The sequence below is a fragment of the Erinaceus europaeus genome, chromosome 11, assembly GCF_950295315.1.
Source record: "Erinaceus europaeus chromosome 11, mEriEur2.1, whole genome shotgun sequence".
NCBI lineage: Eukaryota > Metazoa > Chordata > Mammalia > Eulipotyphla > Erinaceidae > Erinaceus > Erinaceus europaeus.
The window spans coordinates 98,915,354-98,934,794 of record NC_080172.1 but is presented as its reverse complement, the minus strand read 5'-3'; the positions used below and the strand labels follow the sequence as shown (position 1 = coordinate 98,934,794).

The window sequence follows — 19,441 nt, the reverse complement described above, 5'->3', positions numbered from 1 at the left end:
TGAATCATCAAGGATGGTCAAATGTTTTAATTTGGTTGGCATGAAGTGATATCAGATTGGGAAGCAATAAAGCTATAGAAATAACCATGGCCTTAATACTAGGAGTTTAAACATAAGAAAACAGCAATAATCAAAACTGAAATTCTCAAGGAAAAAAAAAAAGAATAAGACTTGTTTTCTTGCTTTATAAACTAATGCAACAAATTTAGAAGCCTTAAAACGATTCTTATTCATACCACCAAACTCCTGTAAGAATGGCATACATCAAAAAGGACAGCAGCAACAAATGCTGGAGAGGATGTGGGGACAGAGGAACCCTTTTACATTGCTGGTGGGAATGTAAATTGGTACAGCCTCTGTGGAGAGCAGTCTGGAAAACTCTCACAAGGCTAGACATGGACCTTCCATATGATCCAGTATTTCCTCTCCTGGGCTTATACCCCAAGGACTCCATAACACCCAACCAAAAAGAGGTGTGTACTCCTATGTTCATAGCAGCACAATTCATAATAGCTAAAACCTGGAAGCAACCCAGGTGCCCAACACCAGATGAGTGGCTGAGAAAGCTGTGGTATATATACACAATGGAATACTATGCAGCTATCAAGAACAATGAACCCACCTTCTCTGACCCATCTTGGACAGAGATAGAAGGAATTATGTTAAGTGAGCTAAGTCAGAAAGATAAAGATGAGTATGGGATGATCCCCCACTCATCAACAGAAGTTGACTAAGAAGATCTGAAAGGGAAACTAAAAGCAGGACCTGACCAAATTGAAAGTAGAGCACCTAAGTAAAAACCCTGTGGTGAGGGGTAGACATGCAGCTTCCTGGGACAGTGGGGGGTGGGAGTGGGCGGGAGGGATGGGTCACAGTCTTTTGGTGGTGGGAATGGTGTTTATGTACACTCCTAGCAAAATGTAGACATATAAATCACTAGTTAATTAATATGAGAGGGGGAAAATCAATTGTATGTCTCAAAGTGTTTCAAAACACAAACTGAATCTTTTCAATATATAGGCTGTGTATTTGATATGTGGACTCTCTCAAAAGCCTTGACCAAGTAGATTAGAAGCATCCAATAGCACAGCTATATACAAGATACTGGGTACTGTACAGCAAACCCTAACAAAAGGACTTTTCAAAGTTCACCCAATTACCAAATAATGTGATGATAACATTAACCATCGATTGTCTTTTTGAACCCTAAGACAGCAGGAACCTCACATCTCCACTATAGAGCCCCTACTTCCCCCAGTCCTGGAACCCTTGGATAGGGCCCACTTTCCCGTATGCCTCTCCCAATCCATATGAAATAATATTGCATCTGCCGATCACAACCTAACCAACGCAATGATTGCCACCTCAACATGCTTCACCTCAGACTTTGTCCCGAGACTTCAAGTGTGGAATGACAACCCTTCAGCTTCATTACTCGGGTGAGACCTTTCCTTTTATAGTACACTCTAATTTCATCTCAGGTGGTTCACTTTCTAACAAAGTCCCAAAACCTAGATATACACCAGTTTCTGTGAGAGAGAGCATATGTTCACACGTATCCATAAACTACTGCAAAATATATACCTGAAAGCAGAAGTACACTGGAGTTTGCAGTGAGTATCCCCCTAACACTTCCTCTCCACTAGTCCAAGCTTTGGGTCCATGATTGCTCAACAATTTGTTTGGCTTTGTATGTTAACTCTCTTTTCAATCACCAGGTTCCAGATGCCATCAAGATGCTAGCCAGGCTTCCCTGGATTGAAGACCCCACCAATATGTCCTGGAGCTCAGCTTCCCCAGAGACCCACCCTACTAGGGAAAGAGAGAGGCAGACTGGGAGCATGGACCGACCAGTCAACGCCCATGTTCAGTGGGGAAGCAATTACAGAAGCCAGACCTTCTACCTTCTGCAACCCTCAATGACCCTGGTTCCATGCTCCCAGAGGGATAGAGAATGGGAAAGCTATCGGGAGAGGGTGTGGGATATGGAGATTGGGTGGTGGGAATTGTGTGGAGTTGTACCCCTCCTACCCTATGGTTTTGTTAATTAATCCTTTCTTAAATAAAAAAAATTTTAAAAAAACGATTCTTATTCATTACCACAATTTTTGTGGATCAGGAGACCAGCATGGATTAATTGGGTTCTCTGCTCTGAAGATTCAGGGAGCTGGTCAGCTCCAAATTCATGTCTCTGGGATAGAATCTAATCCCAGACTCCCTCAAGTTGTTGGCAGAATTCAGTCTCTTGCAAAAAGAAAACTGTGACCCTCTTTTTTGTTGCTTCTTACGAAGGCAGAGACCACTCTGAGCTCCTAGAGATAGCCCCCAGCCCCTTGCCAACAGGCAGCAACAATATCCCTTAACAGCAGCTGTAGCAAAATATTCCTGAAGTCAAATCCCCTTCATGTTTTGAGCCTTAGAAGGGTTTTTGCTTTTCTTTTTTGCTTGTTGGTTTTGCCTTTAGGGTTATCACTAGGGCTCTATGCCTGCACTACTCCTCGTGGCCATCTTTTCCTCTTTTCTTTTTTCCATTTTATTTAATAAGATAGAGAAAATGATGTGGGGGGAGATACACTTCCTAGCTTTATCCAAAATGGAGACCCCAAAATCTCATCTGCTATATTATTATCTTTAGTCCTGATTATTAAACAATTTGTCCTGCTTTATATATTAATGCTGTTCAGCCATCAAGTTGCAAATGCCAACCTGACTTCCCTGGGCAGATGACCCCACCAATGTATCCTGGAAGTCTACTTCCCCAGAGCCCTGCCCTATTACGGAAAGATACAAAAATGCTGGAAGTATGGACCAACCTGACAATGCCCATGTCCAGTGGTGAAGCAATCACACAACCCAGGCCTTCCACCTTCTGCATCCCATAATGATCCTGGGTTCATACTCCCACAGGGATAAAGAATTGGAAAGCTTCCAATGGAGAAGATGGGATGTAGCACTCTGGTGGTGGAAATCATGTGGAATTATACCCTTCTCATCCAACAGACCTGTCGATCATAAGTAAATAATAATTAATAATAATAATGATAATGAGTCCCTTTCACCAAAGCAAGACTCTGGGTGGTGTGGAGGAAGGTTTAGGTCCTGAAACATGATGGCAGAAGAGGCCCTAATGGGGGTTGAATTGTTAAGTGAAAAACTGGGAAATGTTATGAATGTACAAATGATTATATTTTACTGTCAACTGCAAGCCATTAATCCCCCAATATAGAAATTAAAAGTAAAATTAGTCTCTCTATACCAGACTCTTTGCTAAACTTCAGTACTTAAACAGACTCTGATAGAAAAAAAAAGTCCTGGGGGTCAAGACAGAGAACAACAGAGAGACACCCCTGTCTGAGACCCAAGGCAGGTTTGTTGAAGAAAAACTGGGAGTGGCTAGCTGGTAAGAAGGTCCTATCTGTACCATGTTTCAAAAACCAGCAGGGCAGTGCTTTGTAGTCAGGCTGTGTAATTCTGGGAGGAGGAAAAGGGTTATGTTGCTGTTGTGACTCAGTTATATCTTGTTTTGCTTGGAACATTAACAGCTATAATGGTCAGTTCCTCATTCCAACGTCTGTAACCAAAGATCCTGGAAAAGTCAGGCACTGCAGTGGTCACTTCCTCATTCTGAAATCTCTCAGACTCTACACACACGAAATCACCAACCTGGAAAGAAATGAGGTAAGGCAGTAACTGCACTTAAGGATAAAATTAATGGGGCTGGCCAGTGGCACACCCAGTTGAGCGCACACAACACCCTGTATAAAGACCCGGGTTCATGCCCCTGCTCCCCAGCTTCAGAGGACAATTCACAACTGGTGAAGCCCGTCTGCAGGTGATTCTTTCTTTCTCCCTATTTCCCATTCTCCTCTCAATTTATCTCTATCCTAATACAAATAGAAAGAAAAAGGGGGCCAGGAAGTGGCACACTGGGTTAAGTGCACATAATACAAATAGAAAGAAAAAAAAGAAGAAGTGGATATTAGGAGTGGTGGGTTTTTACTGCCGGAACTGAACCCCAGTGATAATCCTGGTGGCAATAAAAAATAAAATAAAATAAGAATAAACTTAGTGGGAGCCAGGTGGTGGTGCACTAAGTTGAGCACACATGTTATCATGCACAAGGACCCAGGTTCAAACCCTCAGTCCCCTCCTATAGAGGGGACATTTCATGAGTGGTGAAGCAGTGCTTCAGACGTCTTTTTTTGTCTGTCACTCTTTATCTCCTCTTTTCTCTTTTCATCTCAGTTTCTCTGATCTCCATCAAATTAATGAATAAATATATAAATTTTTTTAAGTTTTTATTTATAAAATGGAAACACTAACAAGACCGTAGGATAAGAGGAGTACAATTCCACACATTTACAACCACCAGAACTCCATATTCCATTCCCTCCCCTGATAGCTTTCCTATTCTTTAACCCTCTGGGAGCATGAACCCAGAGTCATTATGGGATGCAGAAGGTGGAAGGTCTGGTTTCTGTAATTGCTTCCCCATTGAACATGGGTGTTGACAGGTCGATCCATATTCCCAGTCAGTCTCTCTCTTTCCCTAGTAGGACAGGGATCTGCGGAGGTGGGGCTCCAGGACACATGGTGGGTCTGTCTGCCCAGGGAAGTCAGGTTGTCATTATGGTAGCATCTGGAACCTGGTAGCTGAAAAAGAGTTAATATAGAAAGCAGAGCAAATTGTTGACTAATCATGAACCTAAAGGCAAGATATTCTGGATGGAGATTTGGGGGTTCTCTGTTTTGGAAAAAGCTAGTAGATATATTTTAGGTATATTCCAGGGGTCTCATGACCCAACTAGTTTTTACCTGTGCCTGACATCTAATGTGCAGGTGACCAAAGCTATTGTCTGAGGGGATGGTGTCATGGTTGAAAAAAGGACTAGAAAGGTGGATCAGGGAAGAGAGTAGCTCCCAAATATGGGAAAAGTATATAAATATTGTTAACTGTAAACCCCATCGATCTGATCTGGAGCTCATTATCAGCACAGGATCCTATGTAACCTCTGCATCCCTGTAGGTCTGAGCTCACATTCCATGGTCATGGACAGGAACATTCTAGGCTGCACTAATTTCAGGACCCATCATCCTCTGGTGACAGGCAGAGTATGCTATCCAACCTCCCTTCAGAGAATGGAACATTCCCTACCATTGTTGATTCATGTTGAGGGCCAGGTCAAATAAGGTCCTACAGAGGGGTCCATTATGTTGTTCCTGATGGAGATGACCAGTGACAGTGGAGAGAGGGATCTGTTAGAGGTCTAGGCCCATCATGTCTGTGTGGGAACCCCAGGACTCCCTGCCTAGGGCCCCAGGTGATAGAGTGGCCTGGTAGTGACTAAAAGGTCATCATTAAAGTATGCCAGTATCTTGCCCTTATTCAGCTTTTGTAGTCAATACTTTGACAAGGCTAGCTTTGGAGTGATTGAGGGATGTGTAATAGAAGGTAGGTGAGGAGAGTATCTAGGTCTAAGTAGACACTGTTTCATTTGGAACTTTCTGGTGTCTTTGGGGGTCTTTCTACTTGCTTGTTTCATTTATTGACTCTCTGAAAACTATTGTGCACTTTTGCTTTAAGGTATGTATTTTCCCTCAACTTGTGGATACATGAGTACATAAGCACTGTCTCATGGGCCCTTAGTCTCCATCTAGGTTTTTAGGTTTTGTTAAGAAGTACATCACCTGAAATGAATTTAAGGAGTCCTATGAGCTAGGAAAGGTCTCACCAGAGTAATGAAGCTGATGGGTTCACATTCCACACCTAACATCTTTGGGTGCAGTCTGAAGTGAGACATGCCGAGGTGGTACTGGTTGCCTTGATTGGGTTAGGATCAGCAGGTGTGCAGTATCAGTTGGTATGAACAGGGAGAAGCATGCAGGAAAGTGAGCTTCGCCTAAGAGGTTTCAGGACTGGGAGAAATATGGGCTTTATAGAGAAAGAGGAAGGTTGCTGCTGTCTTAGGGTTTAAGAAAGCAAGATACAATATTTTTAAAAGAATAAAGTTATATATGATAGTTTAAGATAGACACAAATAAGATTATTTAAAATAAAAGTAGCTATAGTAACCAAAGGTTATAGACAATGGGAAAAGACAATGCCCTTTAAGAACCACAGAATGAACCAATGCTATTCATGTGGCAGTGTGTGTTAACATTCAGTATGAGTTACTGAAATGCTACATACATCTTTCACCAGTTAGAACTATGTAAAAAGATCTACATGTATATAAATATATGCTGACTTTCTCATATGAAAATTTTGATGGTTCTATTTTATTATAGAAATATATTTATCAAAGTGCAAGGGCCAGCATAGGAATCTTGGTTCAAGCCCCCGGCTCTACAACTGCAGGGGAGTCACTTCACAAGCAGTGAAGCAGGTCTGCAGGTGTCTATCGTTCTCTCCCCCTGTCTTCCTCTCCTCTCTCCATATCTCTCTGTCCTATCTAACAAATACAACATCAATAACAACAAGAGTAATAACTACAACAATAAAAAAACAAGAGCAACAAAAAGAAAGAAGTAAATATTTAAAAACAAACAAAGAAAAGAAAAGAGGGAACGTTCACTCCCAAGGACCTGATTAGGAAGTATTAGAAAGTGATTTTCTGGCCTGCTGGTTGACCTAAGTTTTAAATAATGGACTTTATGATCCTGAAATGACTATAGAGATTTTAGGAAATTGAGATTTATGTGTAGCTATTAGTGAAGGCTTGAATATAAAATTAGTAAGCATCCCTTACTGTAAGGGTGGTCAAAAAGACAAGAAATTCAACTTCCTTGCCAGGACACCAGAGATTTAATTGTCCTTAGGCGTATTTTGCTTCCTTATCTAATAGTTTCTTGTCTTTCTTTCTTTCTTTCTTTCTTTCTTTCTTTCTTTCTTCCTTCCTTTCCTTCTTTCTTTCTTCCTTTCTTTCTTTCTTTCTCTTTCTTTCTTCTTTCTCTCTTTCTTTCTTTCTTTCTTTCTTCCTCTTTTTTTTTAACCAGACCACTACTCACCTCTGGCTTATGGTGGTGTGTGTGGGGGGGGTGGGGGGGGGGCTTGAACCTGGGTCTTTGGAGCCTCAGGCATGAGAATATGTTTGCATAACCATCTCACTTTTCTATTTTTTTTTATCACTTTGATATTTTTTCTTCTTTTGCTTCTCTCTAAATTATGTCCATAACATATATGAAGAATGAATTGAAGATATGAGTGAAATTTAGAAGTCTCCAAAGTTAAAGAAACGAATCCCAATAATTTGATAAGACCCTTCTTCTCTTATCTCTCTCTCTTTTTTTTTTTTTTTTTTTGCCATTAGGGTTATGACTGGGACCTGCTACCTGCACCACAAATCCACTGCTATAGATAATCATACTGCCATCTTTTGTCTTCACCTGTGTTTTGACGGAGGGTGAAGTAGCAAAAAACATAGGGGGAGAAACAGAGAGACACCTGCAGCACTGCTCCATCATTCATGAAACTTTCCCCTTGAGAGGTGCTGAGAGGAGGTTGAAGCCAGGTTCCTGAGCAATGTAGCATGTACTCCCTACTAGGTGTGTCGCTACCAGTCCTCCATACTTTTTTTTTTTTGTAAGATTAGTTAATTTTGCTCATTTGTACTTTTTCAACTCCAGCATCACTCTATTGAGGAAACATTGATTACAGAATTTTTGTTGTCACAAGGATACATTTCCATATTTCCCCAAGATCTGTATCAGTATATTTCACCCTCAACTAAACTAACAACATACTCCACCACAGGGACGTAGGGCCTTAACCTTGCCTTTGTAACCCTCACCTCCCCCATCGGAGTCCCCAAATCATTTGCAAGGACTACAGTCCACTGAAGATACACCCTGCATTGTTCTTTGCTTTATTTCTTAGATCCCATCTGTGAGTGAGATAATCTGGTATTTCTTCCTCAACATGATTCCTCCCAGTTCCCATCCATGTTGGAATAAAAGAGCATTCTAGGAGCCATCTGAAATATAGTAACAACAATAATAAATGAAACTGTGTGCCAGTAAATAACAGGAGCATCCTAAGTGGAGGATATCAAGAAGAAAAGAAATAACAGGGACCAGGTAGTGGTGCACCTGGTTGAGCACACATGTTACATTGAGGACCCAGGTTCAAGCCCTCAGTCCCCAACTGTAGGGGTAGAGCTTCATGAATGTTAAAGCAGTGTTGCAGGTGTCTCTCTGTCTCTCTCCCTCTCTATTTCCCTCCTGCCTCTCGATTTCTGGATGTCTCTATCCAAAAAAATATTTAAAAAAAAAAAAAAAGAAGTAACTTAAATAACTGTGAAAAGTATGTTAGCTATATACCCTAAGATAAAAGATAAAAAATTGTAAAACACCATAAGCTACTAAAGAAATGTGTTAGTGATAGGCTTTGGGTTAGCAAATTTTGATTAATTAATATTTACTAATTAGATGGGAGATATACTATGCTAATGATATCTAGCTCTCTTACAAATAAGGAAAAGGAAGAAGGCTTGCAGAAATTCTATAGTCATGTATTGGAGCTATAAGGACTGATGTAAGAACACATACAGAAAAATAAGTACAACATATGCCTGGATTAGAATACAAGCAGAAACATGTATTCCTAGCTCTGTCCACTGAGAAATCCGAGAAACAATGACACTTTGACAGCTATGAGCGATCTAACTGCAAGATCGGGATTTCTAAATAGCATTTTACAACAAAAGGAATTATTTACATATATCAGATCGGACCCATGACTTTTTTTTTCTAGCTGCCCTAATCTGACTCTGTCATTACACTTTTATTTCTCAATTGTTCTTCTACCTTTGGACACTCCAAGTTTCTTTGACAGGCCTCTCTTTCTGAATGTCCCCTTCCTGTTTCCACAAGACAGTTTCATTTTGTTTTTGGTTTCTTTTTTTTCTGCCCAGACCTAGAACCAATTTTCTTTCCCCAAGTATCCTGGCTTCTTTTATTGAAGACAGTAAAGAGAGTTACTGCGCAGGAGTCTCTCCAGTTTTTCTGGTTTTTTTTTTCTGCTTCCAGTGAATGATTTATTCAAATATATGCAGACTGGGTTGCCTGTGATTTGTTGATTTGCCTTTGATGACGTTCAACAGGCACTTTAGCTGCTCACATGAGGTGATTTGTATATTATGTGGGAAGTTTCCATCTTAGCTTGTCCTTTCTTTGCTGCCACATGGTCCCCTCCATCTCGGGATTGTCTTCACTGACACTTAACAGCTGTCATATAACAGGTAGAGCATAATTCTGTGCATGTGTGAGACCTCCAGTTCTGCAGCACTGAAGCAATCGTCTAACTTCTCTGTCTCATGAAATAAAAACGTAATCATTTTACAAAGAAATATTAATTTTAAAATGCCATTTATGACATTAATGTGTATTAAAATCTCAGGGGTGGGGTAGGAAATCTTTAGTGTGAAAAAATGATAGAGCTAGTATATCACACCATAAGATTTTTAATATTTACTTATTTATTCTTTTTCGTTGCCCTTGTTTTTTCATTGTTGTAGTTATTATTGTTGTTGTTGGATAGGACAGAGAGAAATGGAGAGAGGAGGGGAAGACAGAGAGGGAGAGAAAGATAGACACCTGCAGACCTGCTTCACCGCCTATGAAGTGACTCTCCGGCAGGTGAGGAGGCAGGGACTCGAACCATATCCTTATGCTGGTCCTTGTGCTTTGTGCCACCTGCACTTAACCAGCTACACTACCGCCAGACTCCCACCATAAGATATTTAGATGTGGGGCAGGTGTAGATGGCATAATGGTTATGCAAACAGACTCTCATGTCTGAGGCTCCAAAGTTACAGGTTCAATCCCCTGCACCACCATAAGCCAGAGCTGAGCAGTGCTCTGGTTAAAAAAAAAAAAAAAAAGATATTTAGATGTGAAATATGCCCAGACATACTCATGAGAAACTATACTGTAATTTTATTTAAGAAAGCTTAATATTTGGAATGATTTGTAGTAACAAAAGATTATAGTTGCATGGGGCTAACTGAAAGAAAATAAAAGCTAGATACTACAGTTGATTGATGATTCTTTCAAGTAAAATAGAACACACACGAAGTTGTCCCATCAGAGGAAAAGGTGCAGACCTTGATTATGACAGTGGCTCACCGAATGGCCTATAGTGTCTATGGTGATGTTATGGTGGGAATTGCTGATAATTTCATCTCCGGGGTGCTGAAGAAAATCGTGAAAGATCTTTGTCTCACAAGAGTCACAGGACAGAAAAATCCTAAAGGCAGGACAGTGGTGAAGGTACAGGTTGGTGGGTACTGTTGGTACCATTGAATGCAACAAACGCGCTTGCAGCAGGAGCTCCGAGATCACACACGCTCCAGAACTTGTAAGCAAATTTCCACTTTTGCTGTGTCTCTCGGGTGCCCTCTACTGACTAAATTTAGCTGCGCACCACTTGACAACAAACTTAAGAGGCCATCTCCATTTTGAGAGACTGAGCCAAAAAGGGTGCCTTTGGGAACAAAGAAGCAAAGAATTGAGCAGACGATGAGCAGTAAGAAAACTGGAAGGTTTCCTATGGGGGAAGTACTGTAAACTAATCATTAAAAAGAATACTTTTGGGGGTAGGGTTAGATAGCATGATGGTTATGCAAACAGAGCTGAGTAGTGTTCTGGTATACAAAAAACAAAACAAAACAAACAAACAAAAAAACCCAGAGAATATGTTTTTAATGAAAGACTAAGTTCAATCAAAGAGAGTCTAAAGACAGATTCATAAATACATAGGAACCTGGTTAATGACAGGGACTGAACTAAAGTGGAGAAAGGATGATTTGTTCCATAAATGGTTTGAGTTAACTGTATTAACCATACAGGAAAAAAAATTATTATTTTTTGATTCATACTAAAAGATTCAATTCCAGGGCCTACAAACTAGCTTTACTGGGTGCCAAGTTTAGGCTCATCGCCTGCAACCCTGGGGGGAAGATTTGCTATGTTGCCATGCCCTCTCTGTCTCCTTCTCACTGGAAAAGATCACCCCAGAGCAATGATGCCCCAGTGATGATAATCAAATCAAATCAAGTCAAATATTATTCCCAAATGAGTTTTAAATCTGAATGTGAAAGGTAAAGCAAACATACTTTTAGAAGATTACATGAGAACTTTCTGGGCTTTTGAGCAGAAAATTCATACTAAAATACAGTGCAACAATGTGTTAACCACAGATTCTGATAAAGAATATTAAAAATTTTAATAAATTGTTATTAAAATGTGCATAACTTAAGTTGGGAACCTTCCCCATTCTCTTTTAAAATCTCCCACTACTGGAACCTCTGGGATTTTGCTTGCATTTTTTGATGTTTCTCTTCTTGATCCCCTACCGTGTAATATTGTCTCTGCTGACCCCAAATAAATTATTCTCATGTCTGAGGTTCTGAGGTTCCAGATTAAATCCTCAGCACCACCCTAAGCCAGAGCTGAGTAGCGCTGAGGAGAGTTATTCTCCATCTCTCTCTCTCTCTCTCTCTCTCTCTCTCTCTCTCTCTCTCTCTCCTAACACAAAATAAATATGTAAAATATTTAAAAAGAAAAGAAAGAGGAAAGCATACAGTACTATTGGTCTTCATGGAACCAAAAGATCTCTAAGTCACTAGGGTTACACTGAAAATCTGGTCAACTCTTTACCCATCCTATTCCTGGATCCTACTTTAGTCATCCACTACTAATATAATTCAGTTTTTTATGTCCATTTCACCTTTGGTTATCAATTAATTAACTTTCTCCAAATTTACCTATTCAAATCCCTGAGAAAGAGAGAATCTAGTTGAACCTGCTAATTTCCACCATTTTCCAGTTAATCTTAGAGGTGTTCATCCAAGTATAACAATACTTGGCTGATAAATTTATATGGTATGTTCCATGGGCACCTCTGTTTTCCTCAAACCATGGGAGGATAGTTTCCTTTAGAAAAACAAGTAAATGGGGGCCAGTTGGTGGCACACCTGGTTGAGCACACATGTTACAATATTTAAGGACCTAGGTTCAAGCCCCGAGTTCCCACCTGCAGGGGGAAAGCTTTGCAAGTGGTGAAACAAGACTGCAGGTGTCTCTCTGTCTACCTCTCTACCTCTTCCTTGTCGATTTCTGGCTGTCTCTACTCAATAAATAAATAAAGATAACACAAAAAACGAAAAACAAGTAAATGGTCAATAGCAGCACAGCCATTTTGCACTTATGAATCAAAAACAAAATGTCACATTCTTTTTTTTTTCATTTTATTGAGGGAGTTAATGATTTACAGTGAAGTCATTGACACAAAAGTGTAATTTCACTATGTACCAGGACCTCAAAGTTCTCATCCTCTCCCTCCTCCCTCCTTCCCCAGAGTCCTTTGCTTTGACCAATCCATGCTTCAAAAATCTCATTCTAATAGTGACAGAGAAAATCTTAATAATATCATGGGAACCCTCTCCCTTCCTCTCTCTCTCTCTCTCTCTCTCTCTGTCTCTGTCTCTATCTCTTTCTCTCTCTCCTCTCTCTCTCACCTTCTTATTACATAAAGAATCAAAATGCTCAGTTTAGTTTATTACTTAGTTTTCTATGTAACAGAACATAATTCCTAATAGTGATGAAATGAAACATTTTCATGAGACAAGAAGAAGAAACATTTGCATGTCATGTAGCTTCCTGGGCCAGTGGGGGGTGGGAGTGGGCGGGAGGGATGGGTCACAGTCTTTTGGTGGTGGGAATGGTGTTTATGTACACTCCTAGTAAAATGTAGTCATATAAATCACTAGTTAATTAATATGAGAAGGGGAAAATTAATTGTATGTCTTGAGGTTTTTCAAAACACAAACTGAATCTTTTTAATATATAGGCTGTGTAATTGATGTGCAGACTCTCTCAAAAGCCTAGACCAAGTAGATCAGAAGCAACCAGTAGCACAGCTATATACAAGATACTGAGTACTGTACAGCAAACCCTAACAAAAGGACTTTTCAAAGTTAACCCAATTACCAAATAATTTGATGATAACATTAACTATCGATTGTCTTTTGGAACCCTAAAACAGCAGGAACCTCACATCTCCACTATAGAGTCCCTACTTCCCTCAGTCCTGGAACCCTTGGGTAGGGCCCACTTTCCCGTATGGCTCTCCCAATCCATATCAAATAATATTGCATCTGCCGATCACAACCTAATCAACGCAACGATTGCCACCTCAACATGCTTCACCTCCGACTGTGTCCAGAGACTTCATGTGTGGAATGACAACCCTTCAGCTTCATTACTCGGGTGAGACTTTTCCTTTCATAGTACACTCTAATTCCATCTCAGGTGGTTCACTTTCTAACAAAGTCCCAAAACCTAGATCTACACCAGTTTCTGTGAGAGAGAGCGTATGTTCACACATATCCATAATCTACTGCAAAATATATACCTGAAAGCAGAAGTACACTAGAGTTTGCAGTGAGTACCCTTCCTCTCCACTATTCCAAGCTTTGGGTCCATGATTGCTCAACAGTTTGTTCGGCTTCATATGTTAACTCTCTTTTCAGTCACCAGGTTCCAGATGTCATCAGGATGCCGGTCAGGCTTCCCTGGACTGAAGACCCCACCAATGTGTCCTGGAGCTCCGCTTCCTCAGAGACCCACCCTACTAGGGAAAGAGAGAGGCAGACTGGGAGTATGGACTGACCAGGACCAGTCAACGCCCATGTTCAGCGGGGAAGCAATTACAGAAGCCAGACTGTCTACCTTCTGCAACCCACAATGACCCTGGGTCCATGCTCCCAGGCGGATAGAGAATGGGAAAGCTATCAGGGGAGGGGGTGGGATATGGAGATTGGGTGGTGGGAATTGTGTAGAGTTGAACCCCTCCTACCCTATGGTTTTGTTAATTAATCCTTTCTTAAATAAAAAATAAAAAAAGAAGAAACATTTGATTTCATCTGACATTCAGTATCAATAAACTGCCCTTGGTAACTTATGCTCTTCCACTATTTAATTTAAAATAAGGTATTCTAGTTTCTATTTTATCTTACCTGTTACTAACAGTGTCCCAATAACACATCCTTTGGCCTCTATCTCTATCTCTATCTAATTTGAAAATTTTCAACCATTGTTTGTTTCAAGTGTGACATACATGTACAGAAATGTTAAGGTCAAGACTCTTGCAAGTAGCTAACAACTGTAAATATGAACTTGACTTTTCATGATGTAAGACACTTAAAATCTATCATGTCATCCCCAAACTGGTTCTTCCTCTTCTATAACTTGGTAAATAGAATAGACATTCACCTAGCTTCTCAAAATCACTATCTTTGAAATCAGACTTTATTCCTCCCTATTCATAGCTCTTTTAAGAAAACTGTTAGCAAGTTCTAGTATCTACTTCCTAAGCATAGTTCTCTGTCACTCTTCTCCCTGTCTATTTGATACCACCATCTATTTGGAATCTTCTGTAATTTCATCAAGGACTCAGAACCTTACTATGACTAGGTGTATGCACTATTCCCTGCTTTACAAAATGCTCACTGGTATGAATGGTATCTTTCTTAAGAGAAAATCTCAAGTAAATGTCTTTATAAAAATCATTTGGCAGGTTTTCAACATGAAATAAAATTCTCTCAGGTCTCAACAATCTCTCAAGACTCTTTTATTTTTTAATACAGCATATCTAAATTTCAATGATAAAGTAACCCTAAGATTGCATTCTTTTATACATGTATCATGTTGGGAGCCATAATGACACTGCACATCACGCCCTAAAGATGGCGCCGGCCACATGGTGGCTAAACCAGTAAAGTGGTAAACAACTTTGCGGAAGTTGGACAATCCAACTTCACAGACTGCGTGCTGTACACGTGAACTGATTTATGATTGGTAGAAGGCTGCATGATCTATGAATGCTGTATGCTTGCTTAGTGCCCATTGGCTGACCATGTAACAGTGAAAGGTACTTAAGGTGGCCATAAGAAGGAAATAAAGGGAATTGAGGAAGAAGACTCTGGTGTCCATGTCGTTGTTGCAGGCCGACAGCGACAAGTGGTGCCAAAACCCAGGAATCTCAAAACGGTCCGTGAGTAAACCGAAAGCTAGTCAAACAGACTAGGGAGCTGCGAGAAGTGCAGGATTGTGATCACAGGTTAAGCTGCTTTGAAGCAGGGAGTCGCCATGGGAGGCTTTCAGTCAAGGGAACTATTAAGAAATTACTGAAGAGTAATGGGACCCCCGTTAAGACGGGGACCATTAGGACTTTCATGTCCACGGTAGAAGAGGTCGCTCCATGGTTCCTGGAAGAGGGACTTCTTACCGTCCCGCAATGGGAGCACCTTGGAGAAGTTTTCAGAAAGATAGAGGACAAGGAGTCATTGAATGTGCTCATCTCACCTTAAAAAATTGCTTATATAAACAAAAGGGGGTATAGGGGAGACGTTTCGCTCCCCCAAAGAGAAGCTGCATATTGCTCTCTTTACTCTTAATTTTCTATCCCTAGATGAGCACGGGAAGTCAGCAGCAGATCGGCACTCCACCGCCGACTCTGGCCCTAAAGAAATGGTCATGTGGAAAGATCCTTTAACCAGCCACTGGGCCGGCCCGGACTCAGCTGTCAGATGGGTGCGAGGCTCTGTCTGTGTTTTTCCACAGAATCAGCAGACGCCTATGTGGATCCCGGAAAGGCTGACCCGTGCTGTGATGCATAAAGATGACTCCCCTGCATGCCCTGCTCATCATGATGATGGTGATGACGGCGGCCAGGGCACAAACGCGAACCCTGTGGAGTCTGGCCCGTGCGTGGCCATTCCCCCTACCAGTGACCAATGAGTCCAAAATCCTGCCAGCCTTCCTGTCCACAAATGCCTCCACGAGACTTCCTACAGTGCCTTTCGACCCGGCCACAGGATACTTCAATACCACGGACTTTCTACTCCAAGGGACTGTCTGCTTTCAAGCCCCCGGGGACTCAGCAGACTCTGTGGGACCCTGAGTGATGCTTTTGAATAGACCCTGGGACATTTCTCCAATAGCTCCGGGCGCCCCTGGGCAGTCACAATGACTTCTGCCACTGTCCCGCAGGTCTGCCCTCATCGGGTGTGTAACTCCACCTTGCAGGTTCCTGACCTTTAGCAACAGCTCTTTTGGAGGATATAACTACTCCTTTGGCAACCCCACGCAGGGTGCCCCAGTCAACCCTTGGCAAGTGTGGCTGTTCTGCACCTCGGGCGGGGGTCGCTCGGACATTTCCCCTTTCTCCTTTGTGCAGGGGGCTACGTGGAAAAACTGCACCTATTCTTATACTCCCGGAGAGATGTTTGAAACTAATGTTTCTCCTTCTGAATGCAATGCTACATTGAACTTCCCCCCTACACCTGTATGTGTACAGCCCCCATTCATGTTCATTGTTCATGCTTCGGTTAATACCACTCGGCTGCCTTGTAAGTCAGGGAGATGTACCCTGACACAATGTTGGAATGCTATGGGCACAGCTGTAGTGGCCAGGGTACCCACTTATCTCCCTGTACCCACTAAGATAGAGGAAGGAGAGTTAGAGATTTTGCTCCGCCTCAGGCGAGATTTTGGCATCACAACAGCAATTGTTGCTGCCATTGCCGTATCTTCCACCGCCCCTGCGGCGGCAGGCATTTCCCTAGCTACCAGCATACCTACTGCAGAAGCTCTAAATAATCTCACCGCATCCACGGCCAAGGCCTTACAAACCAATCTAGCTGTTGTTCAACACCTCAGAGCAGGTATCATGATTGTGAACCAAAGGGTAGACCTTCTCCAAGAGTCAGTTGAGCAAATAGAGGGTATGCTGGCTTCTCATTGCGTGCAGAGCATGCCTGGAATGTGTGTCACCAGTACAGCATGGTCAATAACAGTCTGGCAGCTAATCACTCCAGGTGATTATCCCTGATGCTCAATGGCACCTGGTCCGCTGAGTTTGACACGCTGACCAAGACCATGAGACGCCAAATTTTCTCCATTAATACCACCAAAGTGCAGATTGCCACGGCAAAAGAGTTTGCCGCTTATGTGCTTTCGGCAGTCTCCCACCTAAAAGAATGAGCTGGAGTAGAGGTCCTCGGGACAGCGCTTGTGGGTGCCATCATCCTGGGCCTTTACTGTCTGTGTCGTCTCAGAGCACAGGCTCAAGTCAAACGCCAAATTATGGTCCAGGCCATGTTGGCTATCCAAGGTGGAGAGACCCCTCAAATCTGGCTAAGCATGCTGGACCAGTAGCCAAAGACGGGTAAGTTCCCTGGGGTTCCTATACCAACCTAAGACAGGCGGCCTGCCAAGCTGTCCGGCCGCTGAAGACAGGTAAGGGTACGAACAGTCTGGGACAACCTAAGACAGGCATGGTCCCCTGCTCATTTTATTATAAACGGGGGAGCTGTTGGGAGCCATAATGACACTGCACATCACGCCCTTAAGATGGCGCCGGCCACGTGGTGGCTAAACCAGTAAAGTGGTAAACAACTTTGCGGAAGTTGGACAATCCAACTTCACAGACTGCGTGCTGTACACGTGAACTGATTTATGATTGGTAGAAGGCTGCATGATCTATGAATGCTGTATGCTTGCTTTAGTGCCCATTGGCTGACTATGTAACAGTGAAAGGTACTTAAGGTGGCCATAAGAAGGAAATAAAGGGAATTGAGGAAGAAGACTCTGGTGTCTGTGTCGTTGTTGCGGGCCGACAGCAACAGTATCATTGAGTCCACTGTTCCCTATGCCTGAATGTTTTCCCTATTGTTTATTCTCATCTTTTCCTAGACCTTGGCTCACAGCAAAGGAAATGGTGAACAGATTAATGAAGTTGATATATAATACATCACTATTATTTATTAATATATTATGCAATACTAGCAGATAGTATTGTTTGTACTTTCTAGGTAAGAAATCATAAATAATGTGCCTGGATAAAAAAAACTATGCATGTTACAGTAATCAAAGAAATTTACATTTTATATGAAAATAAGAACAGATTCATATATGCTTAAAACTTCTAGGTGCTAATAATAGCAACTAACATAGGTTTCAAATTTCTACTTTATTTTCTATTCTTATGAAAAGTAATATTGACCATGAGCTTAATGATTAACATTTTGTTGTAATATATGACTTTTAACATTAATAGATATAGAAATGAGTTCAACAAATATTTGTTTTAAGAGGCAAGAAAGGTTCAGTATTACCGATGAATAATATATAAGGTTACAATTCACACAGTCCCCAGCACAGAGAAATTCTGCACCTGTTTTCCATCGATTTCAGGCATCAGGATTCAACTAATGTTGCTTTTATTGATGTACATAAAGCCTGTTCATTGCCCAATGCTAATGCTCTGCTTCACTGTCATATCTTTATTCCTGGTGATTTCATTGGAAGTATGAAGAAGTTATAATTTACCCCTTATTACTTACGTTCTTTAGAAAACTGAAGCCAAAGGAGACATGAGCTTTTCATTGTGGTTTTTTCTATTGTAACCCAGATATCCAGCTAAATCCCCCTCCCCCCGGAGGTAATGTACTTTGAAGGAAACTGTAAGTTCAAATAAATTTATGTGGGCAGGTAAATAGCATAATTGTTATGCTAAGAGATTCTCTTGCCCTGAGGCACCAAAGTCTCAGGTTCAATCCCCTGCACCACCATAAGCCAGAGCTGAGCCTTGATCTGTAAATAAATAAATAAATAAATACATTATGCTGGTACTTTTAATAGTTTACTGGAATACATGGGCATTTTGGTAGTTTTCAGTGAGACTACAAACTATCTCCACCTTAAGCTAGTAGACTTATTCCAGGACACTTAAAAGGACACTGCAGTTGGATACGTTTATAAATTTTGGATGGCTTATATGTATATTATCCTATGGAAGAAGAAATCATAGATAGATAAGATAAAAATGATCAGACAATGCATGGAGATACTTTGCATAAAACCATTCAAAGAAAGAAATTAAGAGACAAAGCAATTAACTGCTATCCCAAAAAATGTTTTGATAAAAGTGGAACAATAATAAAGCCAAAGTTTAAATTAGTCTGTGCTAATATAAAAGAATAATTGGTGTTCTTTATAGATTTGTTGACATAAGGTTAAAATAAGATTTATTTGATGCAAATTTTTGATAAATGTGACCATAGGCAAAGTTCAATTATGCAAAATTAATAAACTATAGGTGTTTGATATACATTGTAGTACCTGTAGTTAGCAAAATGGAATTGTGTGTTGTAAAAATACCGTTTATTTATCTATCTATTTATTTATTTATTTATTTTGCCTCCAGGGTTATCACTGGGGCTCAGTGCCTGCACTTCGAATCCACTGCTACCAGAGGCCACTTTCTTCCCTTTTGTTGCCCTTGTTGTTTATCATTGTTGTTGTTGTTATTATTGTTGCCATTGGATAGGACAGAGAGAAATGGAGAGAGGAGGGGAAGACAGGGGGAAAGAAAGAT

At 41.1% G+C, this 19,441-nt stretch overlaps 1 long non-coding RNA gene across 2 annotated transcripts in view; it reads left to right on the top strand.

Moving 5' to 3' along the window:
- The window catches only part of LOC132541432 (uncharacterized), a 223,150-nt gene that overhangs the window by 1,284 nt on the left and 202,425 nt on the right, over positions 1-19,441 (top strand). The window contains exons 2-3 of one of the 2 annotated variants that reach the window (XR_009552635.1): positions 3,543-3,678; positions 7,187-7,236. This is a non-coding gene — a long non-coding RNA (uncharacterized LOC132541432). Of the gene's footprint in view, positions 1-3,542; positions 3,679-7,186; positions 7,237-19,441 lie in introns of those variants that run through there. The other variant, XR_009552634.1, reaches the window with a different exon arrangement.